General features: G+C 49.6%; 1 protein-coding gene across 3 annotated transcripts in view; it reads right to left on the bottom strand.

Moving 5' to 3' along the window:
• The window catches only part of LYN (LYN proto-oncogene, Src family tyrosine kinase), a 107,318-nt gene that overhangs the window by 12,554 nt on the left and 78,136 nt on the right, over positions 1-16,628 (bottom strand). The gene's annotated exons all lie outside the window — the stretch shown is intronic.

Below are 16,628 nucleotides of genomic sequence, written 5' to 3'. Positions count from 1 at the left end.
TTAAATAGCTATATGTCTCAGCCTTTTTTAAATGCGTGGAGACTTTTTTTCAGATCCTACTAAATTCCTGCATGTAGATACACGGATGTTTGTATCCCAGTTTTTCAAATGAGGAAAGAGAGCCAGGGAAGTGCCGTGCCAACACAGATACATTATTGGGGTGTCAAGAACAGGCTGTCCCTGGTCAGCAGTGTCCTTGCTGTGGGGTCAGTCAACTGCCCGCAGGCCCCGGGCTCTAAGCTCTCTGCACAGTCCCTCCAGGGTGAGCAGAAAGGGTCACCCAGACATAAAGCTGACAGCAGGAGAGAAGCACGGATAAAGTGATAAAACAGGGGAGGTGAAACGGCTACTCACCACTTACTAGGAAATCGGGTTTGTAAGGAATCAACATAGGATTATTAAGGAAAACATTACCAAATTATAAAGATAAGAATCAAGAAGGAAGGAGGAAAGGTAGGAAGGAAGGAAGGAGGGAAAGAAGGGAAGGAGGGAGGGAGGGAGGAACCAAGTAGCTGTGTCTGGTGAGCAGTTAGAGGGAAAACTAATTAGGATTGTGTCACACAGGAATGAACGCATTCTGCGGATTCTACCCTGAATTCCAGGCGGCTCAGCGTGGAGGACCTGAGTACTCCCACACCCCACCCTCAACAGCATCCTCCTGGCTCAGTCAAACGCCACTGTTTCAGCCAGGCCCTGCGGCTTAGCAAAAGCTTTTTATCTCCTTTACTACAGGGGGTGCTTCTCCTGACCTCCGCCTGGAATGCCTTGCTTCCCCTCTCGGCCAGTCACTAGGCTTCCTTCTGGCCAGAGGGCCGTCCCTGAACTCCTCTTGCATAATTTCACTCTACACCCACCATCAATGGTCAATTTGTACAAAAACCATTTGCACCTACTGACCATAGCTTTGCCATTATTTTGATGCTGTTGAAGGTGCTTACTGCTGTCCTGCCCTCCAGACAGCAAACACCACCAGGGAGTAGCCACCTTACATCTTTTCTGTTCTCCCTTGTATCTACTAGAAGCTTCAGCCATGTCACTCCCCTCTTCTCAGAGCCGAAGAAAGTTCTTCGGTAAATGTGCTGGGTTTTTAATGTTACCAGGATGCTACGCTGTTTGCTCTCTGCTGCAGGAATTTGCCAGCTGCTATTTCTGTGGCCAGAAAAATCTGCCGTATAATAATCAGAATACACCAGCTCAGTCCCAAAGTCCTGGCAGCCCAGGGGCTCGCCTGTGACTCGCCCCAAAGAGTCTTGAACAGGTAAAAGCATAAATCCGAAGGAAGAGGTCTGAGCATCTTCTTTAGTAGAAACGACAATTTGATAACGTACACCTTGACTATGACCAAGAATAATGTGTGTGGCACGCAGGCTGGGCCGGTAGAGTGGAGAAGACCCAGGCCACGCGACACCTGCTGAGTGGACTCGGGGTCCAGCCCCTGCCTGGACGGCTGGGCCAGCCTCACACAGCATCCCTCGACAGGAATACCTTAATCCTTTGTGCAAGAGCACCCAGGTCACTCCCTGCATAAAACTAGACTCCAGATAACATCTGAACCCCTCAGCGCTGCTTTCAAGGCCCTGGGTGACTGGTCCGTTATCCTCCACCTCCCACCACTGCCTCCGTCCAGGATCCTGGCTCCTGCAGCCCCTGTCGCGGGGCAGGTCATCCCGCAGGTCTCAGGGGAGATGGCCCTTCTGCTGAGAGGCCTTCCCTGACCCTCCTTCTCCTCCAGTGTGTGGTCCCAGGGCGCCCTGTTCCTCACCTGTTTACCTGGGCATCACAGGAATGTAAACCCCTTAGGGCACACTCCTGTTCTTGAGCCCGCATGTAATGTTCCAATGATTCTAGACAAACTGGGCCAGGAACCGGGAAGAGCCGAAGCTGGCTGCTATCGCAACATGTCCACGAGCTGCAACTACTGAGACCACAAGCCGCAACTACTGAAGCCTGCGCGCCTAGAGCCCATGCTCCGCAACAAGAGAAGCCACCGCAATGGGAAGCCCGCGCATCACAAAGAAGAGTAGCCCTGGCTCGCCGCAACTAGAGAAAGCCCGCCTGCAGCAACGAAGACCCAGTGCAGCCACAAATAAATTAATAAATTAATTAATTAAAAATAAAATAAAAGTGTCCTGGGAACTTGTGGGTAAGGCTTTTATCACACTCACCCGAGTTCTGCATTTACAGAAACCCGAATGCATTTTTTAACACGATTCTCTGAAATAATAACAGACTTGCGGCAAGCCCAGCTTAGTTTGGCTTTCTTTTCCACGTCAGAGTGCTTTAAGGGGCTCATATTCCAAACAATAATAATAGCGTTCACCAAGACCAAGTTTCTAAACAACAGTGCTTGCCAAGTGGAATAAACAATAGATATGAGAGCAAAAGAAAAGCTTTCGGGTAGGGCTGGTTTTGAGGTCAAAAAAGACTACAATTCTCTTCTTATGTAAAAAGTATTATTTCCCTGGTCTATATGTATTTTTCTTTCCTGGTTTCTTTCTTTCTTTTGAAAACCTTAATCTTTTTTTTTTTTTTTTTTGGTTGTTGTATTTACTTTGGCTAAAGTAAATCCAACTCTATTTCTCTATTTCGCAACAGCAGGAAGAAATCATAGACCACTCTGGCTAATGGAATCCAGGATCAACTTTGCTTGCACGGATATGTTCTTGCTCCTCCAGGTCACTTAGTCTGACCGTTGTCAGCACTGCAGAAAGAGCTGTTGCATAAATGCATCCCCCCCAGGCTCAGCCATCCTCGGGGACCCGGGGAGAGGGGAGCGCTCTCCTCCTACTTTCTTTTTAACTAAATTATAGTTGACTTACAATGTTTCAGGTGTAGAGCAAGTGATTCAGCTATACATAGATATATATGTATTCTTTTTCAGGTTCTTTTCCATCACAGGTTATTACAAGATACTGAGTATAGCTTCTTGTGCTCTACAGTCGGTCCTTGTTCTTTATCTACTTTATATATAGTAGTGTATATCCGTTAATCCCATTAGCTCAGAAAGGCTGATCTGTGGGCTTCCCTGGTGGTGCAGTGGTTGAGAATCCGCCTGCCAATGCAGGGGACACGGGTTTGAGCCCTGGTCTGGGAGGATCCCACATGCCGGGGAGCAACTAGGCCCGTGAGCCACAACTACTGAGCCTGCGCATCCGGAGCCTGTGCTCCGCAACAAGAGAGGCTGCGATAGTGAGAGGCCCGCGCACTGCGATGAAGAGTGGCCCCCACTCGCCGCAACTAGAGGAAGCCCTCGCACAGAAACGAAGACCCGACACAGCAAAAAAAAAAAAAAAAAAAAGAAAAGAAAAAAAGAAAGGCTGATCTGTGAAGGAGTTATGTGGAGTCGCTCAGGTTTGGTGAAGACACAGTCCGATTCAGGAGATTGCTTTGTGCCCACAGATATCTTACTTAGATGATGATGGTAACAGGTAGGTGGCTGATTGATAGGTAGGTAGGTAGACATATAGATGCATAGTTAGACATTAATAACCACTACTTCTCCCACCACGAATGGAGCACTTTTTATGTACCAGATACTGTTTTACATCCATTACACCCAATTCACGTTTCATCTGAATAACAACTCTATCCGGTAAGTTTTATTTCCATTGTACACATGCAAATGAAGCTTAAAGAGGTACAAGAACCTGATGAAAGCCAGGAGGGAAGGAGAGAGCCAGGATTGACACCCAGGAGTGTCTGACCGCCAGATCACATGTCAGAATGTTCCGTCAGCAAGAGAGCTCATAACTAGATGCTTCTGGAACTCAAATTTTTCATCGAGAGAACACTATTTTACTGAGAAGAGAGAAAAATGCTTTTGAAGATTCCTCCTGGAACTCATTGTTGTTAAGCCCCAATTTCACCGCTCAGAAAAGCTACCACAAACCTTCCCCAGGCAGAGCTCAAGATACCCATCTCAGGAAGGACATACAAGCTTGGTTTGGGCTGTCTTTGTCTAGAACAGGGTTTCTCAACCTTTTTCCATTATCATCTCCTAAGGAGAAATTTTTAATTAAATAAAAAATTTTAAATTAAATACAAAGAAATAGGATTTTGTCAGGTAGGCCTGAGCTCTGGAGGGCGACAAACTTTCGTAATATCTAAGATTTTCCCATCTGCCAAGAACCAATTTTCAGTCCCTTGGGGGCAACTTGCCCCATTTTGTTTTCTTGGTCTAGAAGAAGCTAAACTGAGCAAAGAAGGTATAAAGCCCATTTTGCCCTATGACTCAGAAGAGAGAAATAAGATGGATGGTGATCTATTCTTGGCTTGAATGAGGTTAAGGCTCTGTCAGAATGAAAATAACCAGGCTAAAATTAAGCAGGAAAATATTCTTTCCTTCAAATAGCCCTATATATTGCAAAAAAAGCAGTGAATGTCTTTCCCTTTGGAAATTTGATGGGGCTAAAAGGAAATTACATTCCTAGGGTCACACCACAGGTTAGGGCAATGGTTTGGAAGTGACTTCAATTTCCCTTCTGTGCATTTAGCCGTTAAATGAAGTTTAAACCCTTACACCAGTATTTCTTAAATCTGGCTGTGTACCGGGCATCTGATCTTAACCCGGGTCTCATCCTAAATCACCTAAGCATGCATCTCTAGGTGTGAGGCCTCCCTAGGTGGTTGTGCCCTGCAGTCTGGGTGGAGAATGGCCCTTGTCCCTTATCACCTTCTGGGAGCTTGATTCTGACCCTGATTTATTCGATCAGAACCTGGATTTTAACAAGCTCTCTGGGTGATCTGTATGCACACCGGACTTGGAGAAGAATTGCGGTAGATCCAATGCTTTTCAACTTTAGCTATTTTAGGAGTTAAAGTTCTAGACAGATTGGAATGAAATCTCCGTCTCGACACCACGAGTAGATGGACTGTTGTCCTCCTAACACTGGGGAAAGGAATTCCCCAACAACTCAGCTGAAGAAAAAGAAGGAGCAAAGATGGGCAGAGCCAGCAGGAAAAAGCCCAGGTGGGGAGAGGGGGGTGCCATGCTGAAGCTGGGGAGGTGACGGGCCAGATAATGGGGGTGCGGGCTAGTCCTCGTACATCAGCAGCTCAGAACGTGTGTCCTGAGCTTTTGTTTTTCTTGTAACTAAGGGAGAAGGACTCCAGCCTTACAGCTCAGAGGCAGGGAATTCGGAAGCGCTTCCTCCACATCATGGTTCTGGGGCTGGGCCACTACTTAAGAGGGCTTAGGAAACTGATTGAATCTTTCAGCTTTAAATCATCTGAGGGGATTCTCTACCTCTTGGGCCACGCCAGCATCACGCCAGCATCAGGCTCAGTGATGCACAAACACGAGAAAACCTCGACTTTCTAAACCACCTGCCAGCACTAAAGAAGAACTAAAAGCGTCTCGTCTCCATTCGGTACTAGAGAGCCTGTGCGTGAAGCTACTGGGCATTTGACGTGAAAAAGCACCCCTATTACTTAAAATGAGAGTAGTCGTACAAGAAGATAAATTTAGTGATGTGTCTGTACTCCTGGTTTAAAGCTACCTGATTTAGGGTTACATGTGCTTGTCATTTCTTGAGCTCTTCAGCCCAAATAGCGTGGCGGGTGTACATTTCCTAGTTCCTCTTTTTGTACCTTCAGTGGAAACACACGGTGACATGTTCTCTGTTTGATGTTTCTATGTGCGTGTGTGTGTGTGCATGTGTGCGTGTACACGCATGCACTGCTGTCCTGGGAGGGCAGGGAGGAACTACTAGGTAAATGAGTGACCCACTGGGATCCCAACCTGAGCCAGTAACACAGCAACTTCTGGTGAAATCCCAGGCATCTAGTACCCAGTGAAAGTTCTAGGCACAGAGGAGATATTAAAAATGATGCTTCCTGGGCTTCCCCACTGGAGCAGTGGTTGAGAATCTGCCTGCCAAGGCAGGGGACATGGGTTTGAGCCCTGGTCCGGGAAGAACCCACATGCCGCGGAGCAACTAAGCCTGTGAGCCGCAACTACTGAGCCTGCGCCCTAGAGCTTGTGAGCCACAACTACTGAGCCCACGTGCCACAACTACTGAAGCCCGCATGCCTAGAGCACGTGCTCCACAACAAGAGAAGCCACCGCAATGAGAAGCCCGCGCACCGCAGCAAAGAGTAGCCCCCTCTGGCCACAACTAGAGAAAGCCTGCGTGCAGCAACGAAGACCCAACATAGCCAAAAATAAATTAAAAAAAAAAAAAGATGCTTTCTGAGTTAGAGGCCAACCTCATCTTGTCAGGTGCGAAATAAGCCACCCCCCAGCCTCAAGGCCATCCTCCAGGGAGGTCTTTCAAATGTGCTGTGAGAAGGAAAGGCATGACCATCGGGCACTCACCAATCAGCTTCCCAGCCAGGGACCTGAAGGGCTGGAAACACACGTGACCACAGAGGACACTCTGACCCCAAATACTGGGGATTCTGCCTCTCCCACTGCTGGTGTGAAGGCGACGTGCCAACCTTCCCACAGATGCACCCTCAGGGGCTCACAGGCACTGCCTCCTCCAAGGGGAAGAGACCCAGCCTCACCGGTTGGTGGGTGCACGGCATCCATCCCCGACATCTGAGATCCCCGGCATTTGAGATCCCCAGCTGGTGGGGCACCTCGGAGGATCACCACGGACACTCCCTCTCTATGGCAGTGTTGCCAGCGTGTGTCTATTTTTCAGTACGTCAGTATCCACACACGTGATTTTACACCCCCCCACATGCATACACACCACGCAGACACATACAAACTTCTGGGAAGTTTTCAGAGCCCAACATTCCATAAAGCATTATCCTTCTGCGTCCTCTATCATTTTCTACCCACCCCCCAACACGCACACTTACATATGCGCACACTTACACATGTGCACACTTACACATGCACACACTTACACATGCGCACACTTACATATGCACACACTTATGACGGGCAGGGTGGCAACAGAACGCAAAATGCTTTGCAGATGAATGTTTCCTGGGGTATGAGGTCAGAAATGTTAAAGCAGAACAAAGTTTCCAGAAGCATCTGAGGTGCGCATACTCCTTTAAATTCCCTCTCCAATATCCACGTTTAAGTAGAAAGTCTCTGTTCCCATTCCCCAGATGAGGAGGAGACCCTGGGAGCGGCCTCCGCAGACATCTACACGCACCCCTGCCACACTGCCCGGAGGAAGGCAAACCAGGACCCTCCTCTCTGGTCATCACATACATTTACTGAGAAGGGAGTTGCCAGGGACCATCTGGGGCTCGCAGGATGGCGATGCTTGGGTCAGGAAATACCTAACACCAACGCCCGTTGGGTATATACAAGACAGACTTATTTTATGTGGAATACAATGCTGGAGAAGAAATCTCAATCAAGTTTTACAGACCAAGGCAGACTCAAATAATCCTCCTTGCAAGTGACTTTCCCTGCTAGCAATGGCCACAGAGGTCACGCATCTTTTTCTGTTTTTTCCCAGAAGCCCAATCAAAGTTGTGAGCCCGGCATTCCACCCAGCCTGCCCCAGCTTCCAGCAGGCTCCCTCCATCCGGGGCTGAGGCTCTGAGCAACAAGCCTGTTCCCATTCATGCGATCAGTGCACGGACCACACAGGTGTCACCAAGGACCACGAAGGATGCTCTGGACACACAACGGAGTGTTTGCATGGATGACCTTGCCGTGTGAGTCTTGCTTTAGGGTTCTGCGTTCACCTGAATTCCTACCGCTGTTCTGAGAAACGGGCAAGTAACAGGCTATCTTGCTTAGTGAGTGATTTTTAAAATTTTAATGAGAAGAACCCACATGTGAGTCAGACGACGGAGGGAATAAAGGTATAAAGGAACCTAATTGAGGGACTCGATGTGATCTCTCAAGCAGAGCTAAAATCTGCCCCAGGAAATTCCAGCCTGAATGAGAAACTGGAACCGAAAACCCAATCTGTCTTAGAATTGGCCAGTTGGAAAACATTCGTCACTTAGACAAGCAGTGAGAGAGACTGAACAAGAAACCTGCCAGAAAGCAGCAAAGACTAAATTTTGTCTTTCTTGTGGCTCTATGTGTTCCATTAGGCATTGTTTGCCTCACTCTCTAGATACGTATTTCCTTCCTACACTTGGGGAAAGTAGAATTCAAATAATTAATTACTTTCACAAGCCTTAGGAAGCTTACAAAATAATAATAATGCTAATATTAATAAGTTGGAACCAAACAAATGGGTTAAACCTACAGTCTCTCTGATGGGGTCTCACGCCCCTCCGAAGGGTCCTCTCTATCACTCCTGGGGTCAATCCCAAACTGACCTAAAAAGACCATTTAATTACAACACAAAAATAAAAAGGAAAAAAAACCAGGAAGTTTAAAGTAAACACACCTCCTCGCTACTCCAAATACGATAGCATTTGTTTTGTAGTACTTGGTAGTTTCTATAGATATACTTTTCTGTCTATTAATATTCATTGATCCTCCACCCTTTAATCCATAATTTGGATAGAGGAAGGGATGGCATAGAGCTCATTCCTTGCTATGTTTGGAGGTCAAATTTCCTAGTATGTTTTATCTTTATTGGGTTCTTAAAATATTCTTCTTTATTCCTCTTTTCCAAGCAAAACTTCTAAGAAATAATGGAGTTTATTGCTTTGATGATGATGATGGTGGTGATGATGATGGTGATACTGATGATGGTGGTGATGATAAGGATGATGATGATGATGATGATGATGATGATGACAGCTACCATGTATTGGCTGCTTACCCTGCCCAGGCATCTTGCCAGGCATTTATAATCCCTAAAACAAGCCTATGAAAGTAGCCAATATTCATAGTAAAGATGAGAAAGCTGAGTCTTGGAGAAGTAAAAATTTTTCCTAGATAGACTTGGATTTGAATCCAAATCTGGCTGGTCCCACCTCCTGTGCTCTTAACTATTTATCTATATAGCTTCTTTCTTTAAAAAGAGCTACAAACATGGGCTTCCCTGGTGGTGCAGTGGTTGAGAGTCCGCCTGCCGATGCAGGCGACACGGGTTCATGCCCCAGTCCGGGAAGATCCCACATGCCGCGGAGCGGCTGGGCCTGTGAGCCATGGCCGCTGGGCCTGCGCGTCCGGAGCCTGTGCTCCACAACGGGAGAGGCCACAATGGTGAGAGGCCCGCGTACCGCAAAAATAAATAAATAAATAAATAAAAAGAGCTCCAAACAGTAGAATGTTTGCAAGCTGACATCAGGAAAAGGGAGAGAAAGGAGAAATAATAACTAGATCATTTAGAAAGTGGCCATGTTAAAGTCTGCAATCTGTAATACCTTCATAGCTGAAAGATGAGGGCTGAGCTTGACACGTACAAATTTAGGGCTGGTGAGGTTTTTGTGACGGATCAAAATTCAATCAATCCAAAAGCATGCAAGGACCCACAGAGTCTCGGGGAGACATGATTTCCACATAGAAAACTGCACTGAATAATCATATTTAAACCAGTAAGTTTCCATGAAAGAGATTTACCTTCATTAGCAGCAAAGGAAGAACCATTTGTCAACTAATTCTCATAGACTTCCTCTTGTAAAAACTTACTGGACCAGTTCACATCCATTAGGATGGCTGTTATAGAAACAAACAAACACACAAAACAAAAAAGCAAAAAACCAGAAAATAAACAGTGTCGTTGAGGAAGTGGAGAAATGAGCACCCTCGTGCGCTGCTGGTGGGAATGTAAACTGGTGCAGCCACTGTGGAGACCAGAAGGAGTGCTCCTCAAAGAATTCAACATCGGACTACCATGTGACCCATCAATTCCACCACCGGGTGGATACCCCAAACCACTGAAAGTACACACTTGTACAATATCTAACTGATATTTGCACAGCCCTGTTCATAAGAGCATTATTCACAAAAGCAGAAAGTGGAAACAACTAAAGTGTCCATCAGTGGATGAATAAAAAAACCAGAATGTGGTCTCCGCGAGCAATGGCGTCTTATTCAGCCATAAAAGGGATGGAATTCGTTTGTTTGTTTGCGATACGTGGGCCTCTCACTGCTGTGGCCTCTCCTGTTGTGGAGCACAGGCTACGGACACACAGGCTCAGCGGCCATGGCTCACAGGCCCAGCCGCTCCGCGGCACGTGGGATCTTCCCGGACCAGGGCACGAACCCGTGTCCCCTGCATCGGCAGGCGGACTCTCAACTGCTGCGCCACCAGAGGAGCCCAAAAGGAATGGAATCCTAACACAGGCTACAACATCGATGAACTTTAAGGACAATACGCTAAGAGAAATAAGCCAGTCGCAAAAGGGCAAATACTGTATGATTCCACTCATACGAGGTACTTGGAGTATCAGATTCACAGAGACAGACAGTAGAATGGTGGTTGCCAAGGGCCGGTGGGAGGGAGGATGGGGACTTAACGGGTACACGGTGTCAGTTCTGCAAGATGAAAAGGGTTCTGGAGATGCTGGTGGTGATGACCGCACAGCAACATGAAAGTACTTCATGTCACTGAACTGTGCACTTAAAAATGGATGAAATGTATGTTATGTGTATTTTATCACAATTGAAAAATAAAACTGGGAGCTTCCAGTTGTAGGAAAGCAGGAGCAGAGGTGGTAAAGGCTGCTGGCCCCAGGGAGAGTGGGCAACGCCCATCACCCACCCCTGCGCTGTGTGCTGACGACCAAGGAAACTCTTCGGCAGCTTGTGGTGGCACCCCGGGTGGGGACGCCCATGCACACCTGGGGGACCAAACCACACTAGGCAGTGGTCAAGCCTCCTCCCGCATCACTTCCGCCCCGGGCCACCCCTCAGTCTACCCTCAAATAAACCCGGCCTTGACGTGAACACACAAGTAGGGGTTAGAAGGAAGTAGACCAATGATGCCTCAGAAGACAGTTGGACAGTTGTGACTGTGGATCAGAGACTTACAATGAGTCATCTTGGATTTTATACAAAACGGGGGGCAAGTTTCTTCTCAAAATCTCAAGTTTTCCACTCTGCAAAGGGGCGATAAGAATAGCATCCACCTGGTAGAGTCCAGAAGAGACTGAAAAGGAGAATGCAAGGCTGCTCGGTGCATGATGGAGATGAATGAGCACTGTGACTAAGATTAATACCACTACCATTCATAACAAGAAGACCCACATCCAGACCTGGTTCATCACAGTGAACTTACAGAAGGGCTGCTCTCTAACAGCCGAGGGGCTGTAGGTGGGAGGCTGCCCACAGGTGCCCGCATGCAGCCTCAGGCACACTGCTTCCCCTCTGCTGAGCGGCTGCCGCCACCCTTAGGAGAAGCTGGATCCAGACTCTGCATCCGCTGACGGGGCTCCCCGATACCGGCTGCCTGAGGCTGTAAAGGGATGCCCTGTCGGGGGTCACCCCCCACCAGTCAGGGAAGGGACTCCCCACTCTGTACCCCCAGGACAGGGCAGTCGAGAGCCTACACTAAGATTAGAAATCTCCTTTGCTTATTCTCTCCTCTTCTGCATCAATTTCACTGCTACTATTGTCATCTAGATGACCTACCCCTGGATATCCCTGGTGGTCCAGTGGCTAAGACTAAGTGCTCCTAATGAAGGGGTCCCGGGTATGATCCCTGGTCAGGGAACTAGACTCTGCATGCATGCTGCAACTAAGAGTTCGCATGCTGCAACTAAAGATCTGTGTGCCGCAACAAAGACCCGGTGCAGCCAAATAAATAAATAGATAAATATTTAGATGACCTACCCGTGATCTGCAGCTAACGAGCCATGCTTATCACCCTGGAAGGAGAAGAAGGAAGCAGAACGTTCTCAACTTATGCCAGGGATGGAGAAACAAGAGGAAAGCCATTGGCACTTCTGTCCAGTCTTTTGCAGGAGAGAGGATGTGTCATGGCCGGATCAGTGCTGCCTCTGAGGAGGAATGTGGCCTGACTGGGTACGCCCCACACACCTCCAGCTGAGGAACAAGTCACTGGGCACAAACGTGCAATTCTGCTCGGTGAAAACAGCTGTGACTGTCAAGTGACTCAGAAACATTCCTACTCTGATCTCTTATCTGGCTACTGGGGCCTAAGGACATACATACAGAAAGTAAACTTTTGTCCACAGAAATGTTTTGTATTGTTACTTACATTAGTGAAAAAGTAGAGATTCTCCAAATGTTCATGTACCAGGGAATGGTAAGGAAATCACGATACAGTCACAGGAATAGAATATTATATCGTAATAGGTACATACATGTTTATGGAGAGTTTTCAATAAAATGAAAAACTGTAATATTCACTTCAATACGTACAAAACAGCACATACGGTACAAACCTAACGTGTAATGAAAAGAATAATGAGAAAGGATGGATAATGATGAACTAATAACAAAAAATGGGTAAAAAGCTTAAAGAAAGTTCCCAGAAAAATAAACTGCAAACAAAGAAGGAATATAGGAAAAGATGCATGACCTCATCTATATTAAATAAACACAAATTACAACAAGGAAATACGAAGTTTGACCTATTAGACTGGATTAGAGAGTTAAGACTTATGTCTTAGGGGCTTCCCTGGTGACGCAGTGGTTAAGAATCCGAAGGCCAGGGGCTTCCCTGGTGGCGCAGTGGTTGAGAGTCCGCCTGTCGATGCAGGGGACACGGGTTCGTGCCCCTGTCTGGGAAGATCCCACATGCCGCGGAGCGGCCTCGCCCGTGAGCCATGGCCGCTGAGCCTGTGTGTCCGTAGCCTGTGCTCCGCAACGGGAGAGGCCCCAACAGTGAGAGGCCCGCGTACCGCAAAAAAAAAAAAAAAAAAGAAAAGAAAAAAAAAAGAATCCGCAGGCCAATGCAGGGGACACGGGTTCGAGCCCTGGTCCGGGAAGATCTCACATGCCGTGGAGCAGCTAAGCCCGCACGCCACAACTACTGAACCTGCGCTCTAGAGCCCGCGAGCCATAACTACTGAAGCCCACGAGCCACAACCACTAAAGCCCGTGAGCCACAACTACTGAGACTGCGCTCTAGAGCCCACGAGCCACAACTACTGAAGCCTGCGAGCCACAACCACTAAAGCCCGTGAGCCACAACTACTGAGCCTGCGCTCTAGAGCCCACGAGCCACAAGTACTGAAGCCCGCGAGCCACAACTACTGAAGCCTGCGGGCCACAACTATTGAAGCCCGCGTGCCACAACTACTGAGCTTGCGCTCTAGAGCCCACGAGCCACAACTACTGAAGCCACGTGCCCAGAGCCCGTGCTCCACAAGAGAAGCCCCCGCTCGCCGCAACTAGAGAAAGCCCGCGCGTAGCAACGAAGACCCAACACAGCCAAAACTAAATAAATAAAATTTTTAAAAAAGAGGTCTTAGAGCAGCACTCTGGGTGCTCTGTGACAGACGGGCTCTGCAAGAAGCAGAGCTGAAGCCCAAGGCTAGTTAGGCAGCTACAAGGTCATTCGTCCTGAGAGAGTGTTCGACTTGGGTCAGAGTGACAGCGGGGAAGGAGTTGGGGCCTCTCAGCTCGCGCCCCGCTTCCCAGCCCAGGCCCCGCAGTGAAGTCCCTGGCCCGCTGGGACATGTCCAGCTCGGGGTCCCACACTTCAGTCCCCACAGCAAAACCGACCCCCGCGGCCCCCAATCCCGGCTCCCACAGGGTCAGGCGCTCGGCTGTCCATCCAGACACCGGGCGACACCTTCGCTTTCCGCTCCTGCACACCTGGGATGGGCGGGGCTCCGTTCGGCCCGCCCCCGCTCCCGGGACCCCGGGCTCCAGCCGCGGTCCCTCCTCAGCACGGCTGTGCCCCGGGCAACGCAGGGCGTGCGGATCTCGGATCTCGGCGCATCGCCTTCCTGCTTAGACGTTCACGGGCCCCCATCGCTCCGAGGATGAGAAGCAAGCTGCCCGCACTCGCGGCTGGGCTCCCACCGCCGCCTCCTGGGCAACGCGGGGCGGCCTCCGGCTGGGGGGTTCAGTTCTCTCCGGACTCAGCCTCTTCAGGTTTCAGGCTCCCAGGCCAAAGTGCTCTTTGGTTTGGGGACACGGGGGTGGGGAGGAGGCCGGGGTGCTGAGAAATCTAGCTCTGATGGAAAAGCTTCAGGATGGCTCCTGCCCATGACAGGGTGTCCCCTTTGAAGATGAGCTTGGACGGAGCACAGACACGCCCCCGCCCCCTCCCTCCACCTTTCCCGGTCTCAGGTTTACAAAACACAGCAGACCCAACCAAAGTCAGCAACAAGAGTATCACCCTGTGGTTTCTACAGCGAGCACGGGGTCGGGGGTCGGGGGGTCGGTCAGCGGCCAGCGGGGAGGCCCACGTGCACGTTACGGTAAATGCAAACAGCACCCACGGCCTCCTCAAAGGTAAAGTATAACCCCCGAGAGGCCATCTGCTGAGCATAATCCTTTTTCGCTTTTCTCCAATACGTACGTACATCTCTTCGGTCACCTAAGGAGCACTGCACTGCCCCTCCCCCGTAACGCGGGGCTTGGCGGTGCTCCCGCTTTTCCCTAACGTCCGCGTCTAGCTCTCAGGGCCCCACTCCCTGTCACCCCTCTCCTGTGCCCTTAGCGCCGAGTTCCCTCAGCCACAGGCACCTCCCCACACCCGCCCCTGCCCGGCCTGGCAGGGCTGGCCGGGTCTCCCAGCCTCACCGCCCACGAGGCCTGCCCTCCTGCCGCCCCGCCCCGCCTGGGTTCCACCCTGCGCCTCGGGCTCCGCAGCGCGGCCCGCTCCGCCCCGGCCGTGTCCCCAGCGCGCTGCCCACTGCCTCCCCGCTACTTCTCCTCCTGCACCCAAAAGCCATAAGCTCCCTGAGGCAGGCATGCGCCTTGCTCATCCGGTCCCTGGCACACGCCTGGCTGTGCGCAGCACGCGGTGTGGTGAAAAGGGGGGGAGGGTACCGAGAGGGTGAGGGGAGCACGGAGAGTGCGAGCCACGCGCTGAAGACAAAGAACAACTGAATTGACTCTGCAGCCCCCCTCCAGTGCGTTCATGTCCACGTTTAAAAATGAGCAGCTGGTGCGGCTTCCCTGGTGGCGCAGTGGTTGAGAGTCTGCCTGCCGATGCAGGGGACACGGGTTCGTGCCCCGGTCCGGGAGGATCCCACATGCCGCGGAGCGGCTGGGCCCGTGAGCCATGACGCCTGATGTGAGCCTGCGCGTCCGGAGCCTGTGCTCCACAACGGGAGAGGCCACAACAGTGAGAGGCCCACGTACCGCAAAAAAGAAAAAAAAACAGCTGGTAATGAGCCCTGCCCGCTCCTAAACTACTTTGGTTCTATCTAGCCTTGCAGGCTTCCAAGATGAGTATTTGAGGAGGAAATTTTGTGACTTATAGTCATGCTGACCAGAAATCGCCGCGCCTGGATAAAGTCATTCCCAGATAAGAGGCAGGGCTGGCACGTAGACCAGAAGTCCCACCGCCTCCTCCTGGACATTAGCTGAAAGCTTCCTATTGGTGCTAGAAAGGTTTCCAGTCAAAATTAAAGCAAGAATAACTTCTGCCTTTTCTGCTGTTAAACAACCAGTCGCGGTTCCTCTGCTTAAATATGTCAGACACCCCAACTGCCTAACCGAAAAAAAAAATGTTCCTGTTTTACGCTATTTTATTTTATTTTTAAATAAATTAATTAATTTTTGGCTGCGTCGTGTCTTCGTTGCTGCGTGCGGGCTTTCTCTAGTTGTGGCGAGCAGGGGCTACTCTTCCTTGCGGTGCGCAGGCTTCTCATCGTGGTGGCTTCTCTTGTTGTGGAGCACGGGCTCTAGGCGTGCGGGCTTCAGTAGTTGTGGCTCGTGGGCTCAGTAGTTGTGGCATGCAGGTTTAGTAGTTGTGGCTCAAGGGCTCTAGAGCACAGGCTCAGTAGTTGTGGCGCACAGGCTCAGTAGTTGTGGCTCATGGGCTCTAGAGCACAGGTTCAGCAGTTGTGGTGCACGGGCTTAGTTGCTCCACGGCATGTAGGATATTCCTGGACCAGGGCTCGAACCCGTGTCCCCTGCATTGGCAGGCAGATTCTTAACCACTGTGCCACCAGGGAAGCCCTTTATGCTATTTTTAAATGACAGCTTCCTATTCTTCCAACTTTTTCAGAAGGAAGCTGCGTATGATCAGTTTTGCAATGCTGACAGTAACTCTACTTTCATTTGTCCATCTTGTAACTTTTCATGGCTGAAGTTTAAGTCTTAGACATAAAATTCATTATTCAGAAAAGATAATAGAGGATTTACGTGCCTGTCACCTGGGTACTACATTCGTATGATGTATTCATATTCCTTTATTTAGAGCAATGTCAAAATCTTATATCAGCATCCTCTGAGTATACTCAGAAGCATTCATTTTAGCTTTTGGGTGATAATTGACACAGATATTCTAAGTAGGAGGAGATTTTCTTAGTTGTAGAACATCAGAGCCAAGGCAACAGGAAAGCTGACTGGTGTACCCCTCTCACAGAGGAGGACCCCAGGGCCAAAGGGATGATTCTCCCCAGGCTGGAGCAGGTTTTCCAACTCTCGGCTCAATGCTTTCTCCACCATTAACATCATCAATAGCTCCATTCACAAAATGACACTGATACTTCTCATATTGTGTAGAAAGAGAGAACCACCGTGTCTATAAGACAGTTTACATTGAGAATGGCTTCCAAGCAGTGGTTCCTCAACGACACACAGCAAGGGACCACCGTGTCCTGATGGCCGTGCGACCCCTCAGCAGGGCGGACCCGGCTCAGACGATTTTGTG

The sequence above is a fragment of the Mesoplodon bidens genome (genome assembly GCF_964165515.1).
Source record: "Mesoplodon bidens genome assembly, chromosome: 16".
In the NCBI taxonomy this organism is placed as follows: Eukaryota; Metazoa; Chordata; class Mammalia; order Artiodactyla; family Ziphiidae; genus Mesoplodon; species Mesoplodon bidens.
This window is presented reverse-complemented; position numbering and strand designations above follow the sequence as displayed.